The following is a 6,000-nucleotide window of genomic DNA, read 5'->3' as shown; positions in this document are numbered from 1 at the left end:
CCAGCTTGCAGTGCTGCATCTTAACCAGTTGCACCACCAGGAAGGGCCCAATATTTAGAATTTTAGGGAGATTAACAATGGTTAACTTATTGTTAGGAGATTTGGCTCTGTGGTGTGATACAATTTCTTTTGCCATTTACTTGAGAATGTTTAGTGAAGTACTAAACTGATTTTCAGTGTTTGGTAAAATTTCAAATGGTGACTTGAATATAACTTGGTTACTAAAATCGGCCCCAAGCTACATAGCTCGTTTACTATCTACAGATGTTATACTAGAATTAGTTGTATGTGTGCTACCAATAGTGAATTTATTGAAAACAAGTTTCAGATGTTATGGTGCCTACATATTTTAATCTCTCTTCTATACTACCAGTGACAGAAATCTCCTTGAAGCCTCAGGTATATCCATGAGTGGCCCTGACAATGACCTTTCTCAACAGGAATTTAAGAACATACCAAAGGTTTTATGTTTATATGTGAGAGAACTGCACCTACATGTGTGACCTGTTGTTCATGTAGAGGGTGCAACCACTTATGTCTTCCTCCTTGTGCAGCTAATGGCCCTTATGTCAAGGTATTCTTTGAAGGAGCTAGAAAAACAGTTAGGTCTAGTGTGAGTGAAAAGTAAACTAGAAAACATGCACAATGAGAACACAAAAGTACTTTTTGCAAGTAATATGTAAGATTTTAATTAAAACAGTGAATATCTAGATTAAATTGAGTTTTTTTCTATTTTTTAATTCCAAGCTCTCAATTTTTAAAGAAATATATACTCCATTAAAAATAAAACTATCTTATTTCAAGACTGCAACTAACTTATGGTCGGTATAGTTTATTTTGTGGCAACCGCACTAGTTGTTCATCTCTTTTATGATTGTGTTCTGTGAGTAGCTGTATAAAGGCATTCCACTTGATCTAAGAGTCCTGTAACTTTAATTTTACTGCAGAAGTGTGAGGTCCCTCTTTAGTTTCAAAGTGTCAATGGACATTACTTGGTGCCAAACAAGAGAAAAAAGTTTTGCTCTAAATACCTGGCTACTTTTTCCCAAACTGAGACAACATCCCCAGTGCCCACAGCATGGCATCCACAGTTGTCCTGCTGTTGAGACACTGTCCCTCCATGCCTCCTCACCTTTCATAAAGATACATGCATCTTTGGATGATTCTAGTAGCACAGATAACACATTCTGCACATCCTGATATTCCTTATAGCTAAGCAATATCAAACAGTCTACAGTGGCTTATCCTGTCTTATACATGGACACCACAGTGAAAGTTTCTATTTAAGAAGTTTTCCTAAAAACGCTGTCATCTTTGTACATGTGACCAGCTGTTTCACTGGAAAATTCACATAACAACAGGAGGAGGAAGTCTTTTATCAGTGATTTAAAGAGATGATTTGGGTGCACCAAACAGATATCAACAATACCACAACCAAAAGATACAAACTCTTTACTCTCCCAGAACAGGTTATGTCATTCAAAACATACTCATGACTTCTCACCCTAAGTCCCAGAACTTTCCTGAGATATAAGGGGGGAATTATGTGAGTGGTTTTTCAAAGATGAAAATGTTTTAAGGTTCTGAACAACACTTACTGTTAACAAAACAATGTCACAATTTTTTATCACAACTTCTAAGTGAATGATATGTCGAAAGTAACAGATTAGTGATAAAATTAGAATCTAGTCCCTGCTTTCCAAAAATACCTTCCTCCTTTTTCTCACTTGCCTTTACCTTTTCCCCTTCTCTCCCATCCTCTCATTTTCTTTCTTTCCCCTTATTTCTTTTTTCCCTATTAGATGTTTAAGCATGCACCAATCACTTCTTAATTTTTTTCTTAACCAACAATTCTATGCAACTAAGAACTGCCATCATTCGAAGTTACAGCTGAGGACACAGGCAGAAAGATTTTGAGTAATCTGCCCAAGATCACAAAATTATACAATCACGGATAGCTTAAATCCACAGCTTGAGCTTATAATGACTACTTTATTGTATATCGGATCTAGTTTCATCATCACTGTATTAATGAACTCTGGAGGGAAACAAACAATAAATAAATATAAAATACTGATCTTTATTTCCATCACCAATCTCCATTTCATTTCCACACGGAAAAACTAAGAGTATATGTTCTTCTGCAGAATTTTCAGGTGTTAATTCATAGACATGAGCATAAATTCACAAAGTTTTATAAAACTCAGTATGCTGAGTAAAGCTAAATACTTGTTTTACATACATGGGATCACTGTATGTACAGTTCTGTACCTTCTATTTTAAATTCCATATATATATTTTTTAGATCTCTTTTTACTAACTTGTATGTCTCTTAATGGACATTTACATTGTTTAGAAAGTTTTGCTATGGGCCCTTCCTGGTGGCGCAGCGGGTTAGGGCACTGCACTGGGAGGCTTGAGCCACTTCCGCATGGGTTCGATCCCCGCCTGCCCCGGAGCAGATCCACATGGCATAGCAGACCTCTCCTGGCCCGCCCCCTGCTCCCCTCAGCAGTGTGCTTCATCAGTCTGCCTTTTCTGCTCCCCACTCTGTCTTGCTATTACTTTACTCAAGTCTTATCATTCTTGCAAACTTAATGCAGAATAGATACTAAAAAGTCGAATTACTGAAGGCATGTTTGTGAAAGATTACATTCACATAGTACATTTACTCCCAATTTTTTTCTTCTGGCCAACAGTGTATGTTATTACAATTTTTCACACAAACACCTAAAAATGCTTATTGTAATATTAGAAAAGTAAGACTATGTCATATGGGAAATTATCTTTACAAAGTCTCCAAGTATGCTCCCTATCTGAATATAGAAAAAACAAGGTTAAAAAAAAAGGCTCACAGAACAATTTTAATAATGTTAAGTCCATTTAATGCACATAGAAGAGAGCGCATGGAAGTGAAGAGTGAATTATCAGGCGTTAGATGTGATAGGAATAGGTAGGTCACCACCTACTTTTAGGGTGTTGCAATGTCCTTACACCCTTGTTCTAATCAGCCTTACCCACTGAAGGTACAGACACATACATAACAACGGATGGCTGAGTATTCCTTGGGCAGAAGACTTGTGAGACCATGAAGAGAGTCATCAAATGTTGCTGAATGAAGATTACAAGAATATTGCATGTTTTGTGTGCATTTAGTGACTCAGAAACATTTAACATCCTGGGTGCCTCATGAATACTAGACCTTTCTGCATTCTCCCACTTATTTTTATATTCACACATACATGATTATCTTTACAGCCAGTATCACAGTTCACTAACTTACTCTGCTTAACACATGAGCATTTCCCATTCACTGTCCTTTCTTCGACAACAGAATTGAATAGTCTCAAACATAGAAAATGTAATTTATAATGTTCTGAGAATTAAATGTAGAAGATACTGAAAAATCAGAGACAATGAATAAGTAAAAGTATTTTCACACAGCACTGGAGAGAACAAAAACTGAAAGACTTGCCTAGAAAGTAATTTGGTGATACATATCAAAAGCCTTAAAACAATGTGTATCATTGGCATTTTTTTCTATTTTAGAATTTTACTTTTATATTATGTGGAAAAAAAATCACATTTTTCATGGCAAAGTGATACAAGTATTGTTACCCAAGACTGAGTTCTGTGTGTGTGTGTGTGTGTGTGTGTTGAATGAATAATGTTAAAGAAAAACAATTTCCCTGTCATTAAAGTTTTGAAATTTGGTTACAGGTTGTACATTTAATCCTTAAACAACCCAGTGAAATAGTAAAAGAGCACACTGGGGGTATGGAAAAGCTCCTACCAAAAGTCAATCTTGGCATTGAAATAAAAATGTGGTATTCCTATTTTCAACAGTTAAAAAATGCAACTGACCAAAAATATGAAAAAAAAATGCTTATATTTTTTTATCCAACAACCCTCTGAATTTGGTAAAAATTAAACTGCTATGTCAGCAAAATTAAGTTACCTAAAATGCTTTGTTTTTAATTTGACTTTATCCTCTCATGATGCAGTGTCATGCATATAGAAAAAAAGATTCTTCATACATAGGTTCTTAAACATATTGGCAAGCTGACTTCCTGTGAAGATGGACCAACGTCTATGCTACAACAAAATATGGGAAATGCTAACCTGTTATACAGGTTTTGGCACTGAATTTAGGCTCATTATAATATCAGGCACCACAATATTAGCCAAACAGAATTTCTAGCATTTTTGTTTTAGTTGTTACTAGGACTTAAACAATTGTTATCTGTTTGTTGGTTATTTATACTTAATTCTTTTGGCATTTACTCACTTTCTATGGAGTTGCTGTTTTTATTTTCCTTTAATTTGTGAGACACAAATAGGTATCATCTTAAATTCACCACATCAGGCCCTCCTGGTGGCACAAGGGGTTAAAGTGCAGCACTGCAAGTTGGCCACAGCCACTTCAGCACAAGTTGGACCCCTGCCCCGGAGGTGACCCACATGGCGCAGCAGATGTCTCCTGTCTAGCCCACTGCTCCCCTCAGCAGTGTACTTAGTCGATCTGCCTGTTCTGTTCTCATCTTGCCCCTGCACCTTTGTATGCATAAATAATCTTTTAAAAAATACCACCTTAACTAAGAGTTATGGAAGTACAAAATTTATGTATTTCACATCACATATCAAATATTTAAATTTTGTTAAACTCTTAAGCATCTTTACCTGTACTATTTTACAGTTTTAGATTTCTGTATTTTGATTTTAATACATCTAAAGTGTTAGAAAGAGTACCTTCTAATCAACTCCATTGCCAAGGATGACTTATTAAAATTCCTTTGGTACATTTTTCAGTATTTCTAATTATATATTAAACTTCAAATCATAATCTGTTGCAACTACATTGTGACCCATTTCAGATTTTAAGAATTTTTACATGGTAACATCCAAAGCTGGCATAAATATAATGTAAATTTATTTATCTTACTATGATTCACTCAGTTATCCCAGATAGCACAACCCATTTTAAAAACCTCCCAAATAATGTTAGTGAATGAAGAGAAAAGAATAAGGCATTATTTTAACATAAAGCACTGCTCTACACAGTGGGTATTTTCTACTACAAGGTGAGGCTATAGAGACCATTAAATATCTGTATCCACTTTCTTTAAAGCATTATTCTCCATCTGAATAATTCGGATATTTCATTCCCTTTGACAAATGTTTTTGAGTATTTACTGTGTATTTATATCACGAACCTTAATATCTTCCACCAATAGAGACTGCACAATAGTGTAGGGATAAAAATAGATACAGCTTGGCCCTCCCTGGAGGTGCAGCGGGATAAAGCACAGCACTAAGAAGCTTAAGCCACTTCCACATGAGTTCGATTCCCACCTGCCCCAGAGGAGATCCACATGGTGTGGATCTCCTGCTGACCTGCTTGCTGCTCCCCTCAGCAGTGTACTTTGTCAATCTGCCTGTTCTGCACCCTGCTCTATCTCTGGTGAATCCTCTCACCCTCCGCATCTCTGTGCTGTACCCCAGTTCTGTATGAATAAATAAATCTTTAAAAAAAACTCTAAAAAAAAATAGATACACCAAAGATCAACTGTTTTCACATAGGTATATCTAAAAACCTACACAAACCTGCCCAAGTGTTACGTAGAAAAGAATGAGAAAGGAGAAATGAGCCTATCTTGTGAGAACGTGCTGTGAATGTTTATGAAGTGTAGGAAATTGAGTCTAAGTATTAGGGACTGGGGTTACTCTTCTAATAAAAGGCATGATTGATCCTGAGAAGATTAAGTCATTGTTAATTTAAGTCACTACCATTTCATAAATTGCTACAGCTGCTTCCACCATCTCTCCTTCACAGAGTCCTTTACTTTGCAGGTAGGATATTTAGAAAGAAAGAAAGAAAAAAAAAAAAACAAACACTGCAAATGCGCATGCATCATTCCCAATTCCTATTTGATGGCCACCCATCCTGTTCAGTGTAATTCCCAAACCTTTTACCATGATGCCTCAGACATTTTTGCCCTG

This window comes from Condylura cristata, unplaced genomic scaffold (genome assembly GCF_000260355.1).
Source record: "Condylura cristata isolate star-nosed mole 26May11 unplaced genomic scaffold, ConCri1.0 scaffold00036, whole genome shotgun sequence".
Lineage (NCBI taxonomy): Eukaryota > Metazoa > Chordata > Mammalia > Eulipotyphla > Talpidae > Condylura > Condylura cristata.
Note: the sequence above shows the minus strand (reverse complement) of the source record.